At 52.3% G+C, this 12,860-nt stretch overlaps 2 non-coding genes across 2 annotated transcripts; both read right to left on the bottom strand.

Annotated features, from left to right (window-relative positions):
- Positions 1 to 1,297: 1,297 nt before the first annotated feature.
- On the bottom strand, positions 1,298 to 1,369 carry TRNAH-GUG (transfer RNA histidin (anticodon GUG)). Its single transcript has one exon. It is a non-coding gene; the product is annotated as a tRNA-His (tRNA).
- Positions 1,370 to 6,697: 5,328 nt separating this feature from the next.
- On the bottom strand, positions 6,698 to 6,769 carry TRNAH-GUG (transfer RNA histidin (anticodon GUG)). The gene has a single exon. It is a non-coding gene; the product is annotated as a tRNA-His (tRNA).
- Between the last annotated feature and the right edge of the window lie 6,091 nt (positions 6,770 to 12,860).

The following is a 12,860-nucleotide window of genomic DNA, read 5'->3' as shown; positions in this document are numbered from 1 at the left end:
CAGAACTTGTATGCTAAACAGCATGTACTCACAACAGTGCAAGCAGCAGGGTGGGCTGGTCACCCTGAGCAGCGGGTGGGTACCTGCTCAGCAGCCAGTCCTTCCCAGTGCCTGCTGTGTTCCATGGCTGCGTGCAAGGTTTTGTGCACTCTGCTCTGTGAGAGCTGATGTGAGGAGGCTCAGGAAGGGGGGCGTAGCTGTGTCCAGACCTGTGCCAGAAGTACGCAGCATGAGGCTGGGTGAGGTGCTACAAGAGGGGCAGAAATGCATCAGGGCCTGTGGGCTGTTCATCCCCTTCCAAGAACTCCTTGGTGCAAACAAATCGGAGCCTGTTCTGCCACGGCCCAGCCACGAGATTCAATAGGAGCCTTCGCAGTTAATTCCCCACCTGGCACATTTCAACCCATCTGTGTCCCCGCCCCAGGGGCTCTAATACTGTCCCAGCCGTGTGATTTCTGCAGCTGCTCAGATCTCGAGCCCAAGTAGCAGCACAGCAGGTTGGCCGCCTGGCTGGCACTCAGCTCTATCACTGCCACTCTTTGTCTGAGTCCATCTCATCGCTGCCGCGTGGATCTCCCGGGCCCCCTTCCGCAGCGAAGATCTTTTAGCTTCCAGAAGATCACCCAGAGAGACCTCTGCCCTCCACGGCCCTGCAAGGACACAGCCCCCTGGGCCCAGGAGCACATGGTAATGTTCTGGGCCCAGTATGAGGTTTGTATATCCATCAGAGCCTGCTGCCAGCCCTCCTGCCTGGAGCCTGCCACCCCCGGAAACTGCCGCCCCCGCACTGGTCCCCCAGAACACACACAGCACCCCGGAAACTGTCGCCCCCCCACTGCTCCCCCAGAACACACAGCACCCCGGAAACTGCTGCCCCACACTGCTCCCCCAGAACACACACAGCACCCCGGAAACTGTCACCCCCCTACTGCTCCCCCAGAACACACAGCACCCCGAAAACTGCCGCCCCTGCAGTGCTCCCCCAGAACACACACAGCACCCCGGAAACTGTCACCCCCCCACTGCTCCCCCAGAACACACACAGCACCCCAGAAACTGCTGCCCCACACCACACACAGCACCCCAGAAACTGCTACCCCACACTGCTCCCCCAGAACACACACAGCACCCCGGAAACTGCCGCCCCCGCACTGCTCCCCCAGAACACACACAGCACCCCGAAGCTCTGGCCAGGGCACACCCGTGGCAAGGGGCCGGCAGAGAATTGCGCAGACCGACCGTAGCCCGGGACAGCAAAAAACGAGGCCCACGTGCCGTGCGATCGCTGCGCGAGCGATGCCGTGACTCGGATTCGAACCGAGGTTGCTGCGGCCACAACGCAGAGTACTAACCACTATACGATCACGGCGAGCTACTGGGGCGCTGTGACTGCCGCCTGGCGCCCGGCCTCTTCACCGCCGCGCCCGTGACGTCACGGTACTTCTACGGCCCAAAAGCAATTACCGCGCGTGCGTACGCAATGGCTAGAGGGGAGGGGAGGCGGGAGGGCGTTATCCTGGGCGGAACTCCGTGAAGTGACTGCGCATGTGCCAAATAGAGCCAGGTACGCGGAGCCGCCTCGAGGGGGCGCCTGTTCGTTGTGCGCGCGCGCGTACCTGGGTCCGCCGTGCGGCTCCCGCGCGGCGTGGGCGGGGCTTGATGGGCCGGAGCGCGCCCCGCAGTGCTCGGGACCCGCCCCCCCAGCACACATTCTACGGTGACGCGGACTCGCGCACCCCCCCCGGGTACACGCGTGGCCCGACGTGTTCACACGCACACCTTGCACGCTCACGCCGTGCACTCCCCCTCCCCGGCTGCGCACAACCCCCGCTGAGCACACCCTCATGTTCACACGCACCCCTGTGGCCTCCCAGAGGCTCACTCACAACCCCGACATCACATGGGGTGCATTCACATCCACTCACACCGGGGCCCGCTCACCTTGGTGCACCAATTCGGTCCACACATATGCCCCACACACTCACCCATGGGCCCACTGACACACCCACATATCACCTGCATTTGCACACACTCAAGTCTGCACACACCTGCACACACCACCAACCCTTCCCAGCCATGCACCAACAGAAAGAACAAGAAGCTCATTTTTTCTCTGCAGAGCCCCTTCCTTCTTGTGCGTGCTCTTAGAGCTCTTACTCCTCCTAAGGCTGCGTCTACACTCGCATTCCTCTTTCCAAAGGTATGCAAATGAAGGAAATCGAAAATGCAAATGAGGTGCAGATTTGCATGTCTGGTGCCTCATTTGCATATTCTTTCGAAAGAAGAAAAGCAGTGTAGAGGCGGCTCTTTCAAAAGTAAACCCTGTCTTCGAAAGAACTTCCCTTTTTTAAAGAACAAGAAGTCCTGTGGCACCTTATAGACTAACATATTTTGGAGCATAAGCTTTCGTGGGCAAAGAGCCGCTTCATGAGATGCGTGAGTGGGGCTCTTTCAAAATAAGAATATTCAAATGAGGTGCCTCATATGGAAATCTGCACCTCATTTGCATTTTCAATTTCCCTCATTTGCATGCCTCCTTCGAAAGAGGCATGCAATTGTAGACCCAGCCTTACAGAAACCCCCTCCACCTGGGCTCCAAGAGGAGATGGTCATCCCCTCACCCCACCCCAGCGGAGATAACTGAGGATCAGACAGGCTGCCCCAGTTCACTCCTGGCAGAGGTGAAAACTGAAACCAACTGTTGTCTGTTTAGCGACACAGCCTTTTCAAATGAATGTGCCATATGCCTGTGCCTGGCTAGACTATGAAACTGGGCTGCTCCTGCCCACCTCCTTATCTGCATGGAGCACAGGGAGCCCACAGGAAAGAGCCCCCTCTGTAAACTCACAGTGTAACATCCACCTGAAACCCTGCTCTTCCTAGAGGCAGGACCTGAGCCCCGGTAATGGGATTCCCACCATTGTACTCTGGCCTGACAAATGGCTGCACATGAAGGAAACGTTATTGCTTATTCATTTTTCTTAGAACTGCCTAGCAAATTTTATGGGAAAATGATATTAGAAGAACACTAATAAATGCCAAGATTAAGAGAACTGCTGCATCTGACTCCCACCCCCTGTGCATAGACAGTGTGGTGTGTAGGCCTTGCTGGAGCCATAGTCATAACTGGGAGTGCGAACCAGCGTCAGCCGTGGAAAACTAGGACTGGCTGACCAAGGAAGCCCCTTCCTAACGGGAGAGGATGGTGCCAGGACAGCCAGCGTTCCCAAGTAGATACGTACAAGAATTCCCAAAAGACAGTTCAGGAATGTGCCGACCCCTTGTAGGATGAAGATAGGATAATGGTTGAGGATGTTTTGTTCAGACGAGCAGGAATAAGAGAGGAAGATGATGACTAACATCATCCCTAACGTACTAATAACTTTTTTGTGTCAATGTATAAAAGAGGCAGCAGCAGGGCCATCGCCCACTGAGGACCCTGGGCAACATGTCGGGAAGGGGCAGGGCCTCGGGTGGAGGGAGCGGGGTTGGGGCAGGCAGCCCTCAGCACTGCCCAGACTGTGACATGCCCTCTTCCCCCACCCTCCAGCACTCAGACCTGCACAGAGCATCTGACACGGTGCTCCAGCAGCGATTCGAACGGGCCCCAGGCTCTGGCCACTGATACTGCTACACTAGCAGCAGCTGTGGCTGGGAGACCTGGACCCGACTGCCCCTTTGCCCTCCTTCTGTCGGTAGGCCTGAGGAGACATCTTTGTATCAGCATCCTTTTAGTCCAGCCAAGCCTTTTCCTTGTCACGTGCACACAAGGGTTTGTGTCCCTCTGATCCTTTGGCCTGGGTACTAGTGCCATGCATTGCCGATGCTGAACCTCCATCGGGGGGCGTTGGGCCTACAGGCTGCAGGTGGAACTTCCGTGGCCCATGGGCTACTGCACCCCATTGGGATGACAGAGGACCACTCATGCAGCCAGCTCACTCTGCTTAGTTGTCCGGTGCTACTCTAGTTCCTTTATTCGGCACTGAGTGTGCTCTGAACTGAAAGCCAGGCCACTCAGCCTCTCAAACTGGGCACCTCGCCGTTAAGCAACTTAAATTAGCGATCATCCAGGAAAATGCTGGCTTAAGACGCTTTCTTAGCACCATACAGATGCTCTGGCAAAGCCCGCAGGAGACCCACGCTGGGTTCTTTGCTAACATAAGACTCTCTTCTAGCAGGCATTTGCCATGTTCACTCCACATTAGGCTCTGACAACGGGCCACATCCCCCTGTCTGATCTGATTTGTTTTTTCCTCTTTTGATACATACTAGATGCTGGGCCATTTCCACCCTGACTGAATAGACCTTGTCAGCTCTGGCCCTCCCTTTTACTGGCACCCCACTCTTTAAATACCCCTCTGAACCCACCCCTCCACTCATGCATCTGATGAAGTGGGTCTTTGCCCACGAAAGCTTATGCTCCAAAATATCTGTTAGTCTATGAGGTGCCACAGGACTTCTTGTCGTTCTCTACAGGCTATCCTAAGGCTGCCTCGCTGATTCACTTAGCTCTAAGCATGTGAATAGTTCTCCTGACTTCCTTCCATCTACTTGGCTCAAGCATGTTTGTATGGCGCCAAGAAAGCATCCCCCACTATTTCAGTGTGGTTAACTGTCCCTACCTAGTTATCCCCAAGTCATCATCATTGACTTTGTGGTGCTCCTAGGATGGATCGTCCGTGGGAGGAAAAAAAACAAAAAGCAAAACACTGGGCTGGACATCCAGCAGGCACAGCTGTGCAGCAGATGCCAATCAGCTGTTTAGTGACCCTGCCAATCAGCTACTCGATGGCTAATGGGAAGCTCTTGAGGGAAGGGGGCAGAGCAGGGGCGGGGTGAGAGAGGGACCTAAGCAAGGGCAGGAAGTGGCAGAGCATGGCTGGGCCTTAGGGAAAGGAGCGGGAGAGGGGTCTTGGCTCAGAGCACCCACCAGGAAAAATAAAGTCAGCATATAGGGCCTGCAGTGGTTCAAAAGTAGGAGTACCAGCCAAGGGGCAGGCTGCCAGGCACTAGGGCACCAGCCCCAACCTGGGTAAGAGTTTTATGCTCAGATTTCACCAGCCCAGCAAGTCAAAGGCAGTCCTTTTTGTTGCAATGCTAACAGGTAAATATTAGCTTATAACATGGGTTTGCAAACCTAGAGTTACACCCTCCACCGTACTGCACAAAACGTGTCTTGTGATACAGCCTTTAAAAACTAGTAACTCAGTGCCTGATAATATTCTAGTGTGATGTTTGTACACAAGAGGCATTGAGTTATGACTGTTCCCTGGAACTGGGTGAACCAGGTATGTCCAGGGGAGTTATTAAACACATCTATCTTAAACAAAGGAATGGGTGTTTAACTCAATTTACCGATAAGCAATAAGCACACCCATAAACAAGGGGTGGAAGCAAAGCCGACACTAACAAGCAAGTTGAATAGTAACAGAGAGGGAGCTGTTTTAGTCTATATACTATCAAAACAAAAAAGCAGTCAAGTCGCACTTTAAAGACTAACAAAATAGTATGAAGAAGTGGGTCTGTCCCCCGAAAGATCACCCAATAAATTATTTTGTTAGTCTTTAAAGTGCGACTTGACTGCTTTTTTGTTTTACCAACAAGCAAGGGAGAAGTCAGCCTGGCACCTACACCCAGTGGGAGAGAGAACTTTGGTCTGGGTTTGACTTTTCAGAAGAATCCATTTCAAAAGGTTTCCTGGTCTATAAAGATGGGTGGGGACCATGACTGACCCTCAAGGGCTAAGCAACTCCGTCAAGTCATCATCACTCAACAACAACCATGGACTCCATCAATTGTTTGCGTGCAATATTGCTGTCTTATTTATAAAGGTGGAAGGTCTTTTCTGAAAGCTAACGCCACATCAACACCATTGTGCAATGTGTGCTAACACTAGATAAGGAATTATGGGTGCTGGATAGTATGCCCAGACAGGAGAGAAGGTTACAGCCATCCCCCGGTCTCCTACATAAATTAAGCCTGGGTGTAATCAAAAACAATGGGAACCTATTTATCTAGAAATCATGCCCGTGGAAGGGAAGTCCACAGGAAGCTCAGGACATCAGGAGGTGATCCTGCGAGTCACAACACACTCACTGAACTTTGGCTGGAGCAAGCCCCAAAGCCATCTTTGGCATCCATCACAGACAGAGACCTTGCAAGCCCCAGTGCCCCCCCCCCCGCACTGTAACAGCGCGGCTGTGCCTGGCGCCCCATAAGGTGCTGGCTGTACCCCAGTACCCCCCACACCGTAACAGCGCGGCTGTGCCTGGCGCCCCATAAGGTGCTGGCTGTACCCCAGTACCCCCCACACCGTAACAGCGCGGCTGTGCCTGGCGCCCCATAAGGTGCTGGCTGTACCCCAGTACCCCCCACACCGTAACAGCGCGGCTGTGCCTGGCACCCCATAAGGTGCTGGCTGTACCCCAGTACCCCCCACACCGTAACAGCGCGGCTGTGCCTGGCGCCCCATAAGGTGCTGGCTGTACCCCAGTACCCCCCACACCGTAACAGCGCGGCTGTGCCTGGCGCCCCATAAGGTGCTGGCTGTACCCCAGTACCCCCCACACCGTAACAGCGCGGCTGTGCCTGGCACTCATAGGCTGGCTTTGCACCAGAGCCCCTCGCCAAGGTGGTGCTGTTCCAGCCCCCCGGAAAAAAGCGAGGCCCACGTGCCGTGCGATCGCTGCGCGAGCGATGCCGTGACTCGGATTCGAACCGAGGTTGCTGCGGCCACAACGCAGAGTACTAACCACTATACGATCACGGCGAGCTACTGGGGCGCTGCGACTGCCGCCTGGCGCCCGGCCTCTTCACCGCCGCGCGCGTGACGTCACCGCGGACCGGCTCCGCCCCCTGCTCTCGCGGAGCGCGGTTTCGGAGGCAGCCGCCGCGCATGCGTCCGCAACGGGAGGGAGGCGTGGGAACGGTCGCGCGCCGCGCCACAAGGCCGGGGCGGGGCGGGCGCGTGACAGGAAGTGTCGTGAGGCGCGCGCGCGCTCGCTCGCTCTGCTCGCCGCCGCGCGGGGAAAGGTCCCTCGCGAGGGCCGTGCTGCCGCATTGGCGACGGGCAGCGCCCCCTTGTGGCTGGGCGAGCCGCAGCAGCAGCGGCGCCGCGACTTTCCCGGGGAGGGCCCCGCGAGCAGCGCGTGCGGTGCCTCCGCCCGCCGAGCCTGGCCCCGCTCTGGGAGCCGCGTGTCCTGCCCTTGGGCCGAGCCTCCTCCTCGCCGTGGGTGCTGAGCGCACTGCACCCGGGAGAGCCAGAGCCAGGGCCGGGTCACTCCCCCGCCTGGGGGCGCCCCCGCCGTCAGCTTTGTCCAGCTGGCCCCCCCCAAGGGCGCTCACCCCCGGCTGGGGGAGTTGGGCTGTGCTACCTCTCTGCCTGGGGCAGTCCTCCCCCCCACGCAGCCAGTGCAGCTGGTGGGTTTGGGGGGCTGCACCCATTGCCCCCTTTCTGATCTCCTGCAGCTGAGCAAACTTCCTGTGGCCAACCTGCAGGGGCTCCCTGAACGGCTTCTAGGAGCAGCGTGGAACAGGGCTGAGGTTCTCTGCTGGGTGTCCCCTTTGGTTTCCTCCTTTTGAATCTTTGACGTGCACTCTGACCCCGTTTTCCATTAGTTGTTCACTGTCTTCTGTGGGTAGCTGGGTCCGGTGGTCCCTCCAACATGGCTTGGGGAGCGGGGACGTGCGCCTGCCTATCTCGTTCCCCATGGATTTTCCACTAAAGGCTACTTGGCCTCAGAAACAAACTATCCATGTATTAGGTCAAGAACTATAGTGGGTAGAACCCACTTCATCAGATGTGTCCATCTCTAAGGTGCCGCAGGCCTGCTTGTTGATTTTAAGGCTTGAGACTAACATAGCTACTCCTGTGATTTTTTTTTTTCCTAGGCCCCACTCTGCATCTATAGGCGGGAGCACAAGCCTCCACTTTCCATCTGCAAAGGGCGGTAATAGTGTGAACCAAAAGGGATTCTGCAGGCATAGAATTGCCTCTGTACACTGATCTGAACGGTACAGTGCAATAGAGAGGGACCATTTCTTCTGGGCATCAACTTAGGACTGGTAGCTTGTTAGCTTCTTCCCAGCTGGGTTTGATGGCTCATGGGGAGGGGTAAAAACACAGAGACAAGGGTAGAGGGGTGGCAGAGGGAAAGAACTGGTCCTTTTAGTGCACCCCTATGAAAATCACTGGGAGTTTGCTGTGCAGTGTGTTTGTGTACATGAGGCCCATCCAGAGAGATTTTAAGGCCCCTACACCATGTTCACTGAAGCCCCTAACACCTCACAGTTCAATTGATTGACAAGATGTTTGGGGGGTTATCTTGAACTCAGGGCCACGATGCCATTGTCCTTCCTTTCCCAGTTCACGAGCCCTGGGAATCGGGATCATGGGTGTAAGAGACAATGAGGAGAGTGGACTGAGAGTGACTTTTTGAGAAAGAGTGTGTGTGTTGCCTGTTTTCTCACGTGTGAGTGCAGGTGGGTGCTTTCCCACTCTTCGTCAGCACTAGAGTCCAAATTAGGTCCTGGGCATAGGCAAATCATATTCCACATGACTTTACTGCGCTTCAGCTCCAAACCAGACCTAGGTAAAGTTTTTGGTGGAGCGAAATAAGGCCATACTGTCTATGGCTGACGGAGTCATTTAAGGTAATGTTTGTTCTGAGTACTTACTTTATCGTCCGTCCTCTGAGTGTGTAAGAAACAGCACAGCAGAAAGTTCATTTATGTGGGTAAGTGGATGTATATTTGGCAATAATATGTAATGCCTCGGTTTAAATTTAAAAAAAACGCTCAGACGAATACAAATGAATTAGTAAAAGCCTATGCTCGGCTGCAGGTTTCAGAATACTTTCTAGTATTTAATTTTGGATTGCAGAAGTAGCTAGGGACTCAGCTAAGAGTGGAAGCTTGTGTTAGACTGGACAAAACACAGATGGTCCTGCACTGAAGCCAATAAAGACGTGAAGCCCCAGGGTGCTTTCTGGCCATAGCCTGTTCCTTTATCAAAGTCATGGGAAAATCTCTAAATTGGAATAGAGCTGAGTCATCCAGGATAAAGAAAGCAAATCGCTAAGCCACCTGTGATTATCTTGGAGAACCTATGAAGGACTGGGGAGATCGCAAGGGACATCAGAAGGGCAGACATAGCACCTGTCTTTAAAATGGGGGAACTAAGGGTACGTCTACTCTGCGATTAAAAACCTCCTGCTGCCCCGTGCTAGCTGAGCTGGGGCTCGGCCTGGAATAATGGGCTTTTTAATTAGGCTGTAGATAGTCAGGCCCCAGCTGAAAACCAGGCACTAGAATTCAGCAAGCGGGGAGAGCCACAGAGCTTGGGCTGCAGTGCAGACCTGGACCTCTAGCGGTGGTTCCCAACCTTTTCAGACAGACAGTTCCACGGCACGGCCACCGTTTACGTCCGAATCAATTGCTCATAAATGTGACATTGACTTATGTTTACTGTGGTTACAAAAGATGGAGACGCCTTGTCAAGGGGTGCAGGGTTGGTCAATTTCCTGCCAGCAGCAACTTTGCTAAGCCTTTGTGAGGGGAAATTAATCAACCCCGCCCCCCCAGCTGGGAATCGGGCAGCCTCCCTGTTGGAGCCCGCAGCCAGCGCAGGACTGGTCTATTTCCCCTCCCCTTGGATCTTTGCAGCGCCATGGTGGGGGAATTGATTACCCCAGTGCAACTGGGGGCTCAATCAGCAAGGCTGCCTGAGTTGGTCAATTTCCCCTCAGGGTGGCTTTCCAAAGGGGGGGAGGGAAATTGACAACCCCCCCTCCAGATGCGAATCAGGCAGCCTTGCTGATTGAGCCCCCAGTTGACAGGGGGTCACCTCAGTGTCCCATGAAATGTTATCAATTCCCTGCCAGCCTTGGCTCTGCAGAGAGCTGCTGGGGTGAACTGATGAAATTTCAGCAGCACGCCAGTGTACCATGGCACACCGGTTGAAAACCACTGATCCACAGCACTGGTAAAGCAGCCCCTTAGCCTGAGTCTGAGTCAGCAGGCAAAGGCCAACTGTGGGTGACGAACGACAGTGTCGACATATACTGTGCTGAAAGATCTGGGATACTGTAGGCCAGTCAGCCTAACTTCAATAGCTGGAAAGCCAGTGGAGCAAATTATGAGTATATAAATACTGCACTAGAGCACAATAGGGTTATAAGGACTCACCAGCATGGATTTATTAAGAGGAAAGCAAACCAATCCAGTTCCATTCTTTGACAGGGTTATTGGCTTAGTGGATAATAGGAAAGCTGCAGACCTCACATATCTTGATTTTAAGAAGGCTTTTGACATGGTTCCATGTGACAGTCTCATAAGCAAACTAGGGAAATGCAACCTAGTGAAATCACTGTGAGGCTGGTGCACCACTGCGTGAAAGATCATACTCAAAGATCCCACAGAGCCGGTTCTGGCTCTGGTACTAGTCAGTATGTTCATTCATGATTTTGGTAATGGAGTGGAGAGCACACTTCCAAAATCTGCAGATGAGAGTAAGGCGGGAGGGGTTGCAAGCACTTTGGAGGACAGGATTCAAATGCAAAATAAACTTGGTAGAGCACCCCCATCCTAGCAGGCCAATCTGCAGGACCCTTGACCCTGCACTCCTGCCCTACATGTGGCTTCCAACCAGTCATGACTTACTCAAAAGGTAAACAGCTCACAGGCAGTCCGGCCTGGACTTTGCTTTCTCATTCGTCATTCTCCGCTGCCACACTGTGGCCTTTTTGTGTCATTGAGTTGCAAAAATGGACATGGAAATGCACAAAGATTTGTGACAGAGAGAAAGCCATGTTAGCCTGTATTCTAGCGAAAGAAAAGCAGTCCAGTAGCACTTTAAAGACTAAAAAAAAATTTAGTAGGTGATGAGATTTCATGAGACAGACCCATTTCTTCAGATCAGATCAGATCTTGATGAAAGCTCACCACCTAATAAAATATTTCGTTAGTCTTTAGAGTTTTACATGGCTGCTTTTTTTTTTCCCCCCTTTACAGAAGATTTGTGTTTGTCTGTATCCATTGGAATCAACAGTCTGCAAGAGCAGAACGTTTTCCGCCTGAGGTTTAGCTAATGATGTAATCAGTTCAGTGTTTCCTGCCAGAGCTAAGGTTAGATCAGGGTTTATATTTTAATGCCAAATGGTCAGTTGCTCAAAGCTTTTAAACATTACTCCCCTTAACTATAATTGAGGATCATTCATGATCTTCCGGATTCTTATTTTTATCTCTCCTCTCACCCCTCTGCAGTTTTTTTTTATATTTCAGTTAATGTTCCTGATTTTCTTTGCCCTTTTTTTCAGAGGAAGGTCTGTTGGGCACAGGGGTGGAGCCAGACAAATTATGTTCATTTTTTACCTCGATGAACACTGTCCTACGCGTAACAAGCAAAAGTGAGTCCGGTGGAAAAGTTAAAATCAACACGATGGCAAGTTCATTACAAACTGTTTTTCAAAGGACAAAATTGGGTGGAAACACAGATTGATGAGCACAGAAACTGCTTAATGTCCTGAAAGACTGAAATGTTTGAATATTGGAGTCTGTCATAAAAAATAATGGCTGTTGAGTTCCCAGTCTGCCCAGAACTTCTGAAGAAGAAAGAACATTCAGATCCATTTCAGCTCCATGTACAGCAACTATGGCTTCACTGGGTAGAGTATATGAAGCTGCTATGATTGTCTTTAATGTCCCAGGGTGGAGTGGTAGGGATCCCTGTTGCCATGTGGCATGTTGCTGAGGACGTGGGGCGATCTCAGGTGGGTTGAGCACGTATCATACTTGTGGCTGAGGTTCTAAGTGTTGTCTTTATATCACTATTCTAAATGTCTGTCTGGGTGAAGACCTCAGCAGGAGGCGTGTCTCCCCTACCGTGAGAGGATGGCTTGGAAGAGGGTAGCAGTACTTAGCCAACTTAATGGGTGTCAATCCACAGCTGAGGAACTTGTCTGTGAACCGGCAGACAGGCAATGGCTGTTGGGCTGAAAAGGACTTGAACAGGCGACCTGCTCATGTGACAGTCTCCGTCCTGGAGCATACCGTCCCACCAAGAGAGCAATGGAATCCCCTCCACAGGGGACAGGTATAAAGAGGACTCTGAAGTTCTTTCATCTTTGTCTTCAGTTTCCTCCAACTTTAGTCTCCAGCCTGCTTTGGAAATTGCCTGATGCACCCTAAGAAGCAGAGAACTTTACTGGAGACCAGGTCAGGGTAAGATCACTCCTGACCTGAAGATTTCACCTGATATAAAGGCAGCTATTTAGGGTAAGAACTCACAAGAATAGAATGAGCTGTGTGTTTTCTCTTGTGTCTGATTTGGTAACTCATTTTGATCTGCTTGTCCTTATCTATAACTACTTGAATCCTTCTGGTTTGCTCAATAAAAAGACTTTTGTTTCTATTCCAACCCAGTGTAAATTGTATTTTGTATTTAAATTGTAAATTGTACTTTACTTATCCTAGACAAGAAATCTATAAAACACACTTCCACTTCCTACAAAAAAGAAAAGACAATACATTTTCTAAATTACTTCATACTTCAGGATACTACCACTACAACAACCACAGCTCAACTAACAATATTGTTAACCTTTCCAGCTACCAACTCAGCCCAGCAAAAGAGTCTCTCTTATCCCGAGGTCTTTCTTTCTGCCCCACTTCCTCCACACACTTAATACAATCCTGTGGTGGCCTTGAAGCCTTCTTTCGCCGCCTCCATCTAAAAGAATTCTTCCAACACACCTATGAACAGCAATCTGACTCTCTTGACCCCGGCTAGCAACACCAAAAGAAGAAGAACTCCGTATGGACTCCTCCTGACGGTCGCAGTGAAAGTCTGGATTTCTACGTAC

Source organism: Carettochelys insculpta, chromosome 12 (assembly GCF_033958435.1).
Source record: "Carettochelys insculpta isolate YL-2023 chromosome 12, ASM3395843v1, whole genome shotgun sequence".
Lineage (NCBI taxonomy): Eukaryota > Metazoa > Chordata > Testudines > Carettochelyidae > Carettochelys > Carettochelys insculpta.
This window is presented reverse-complemented; position numbering and strand designations above follow the sequence as displayed.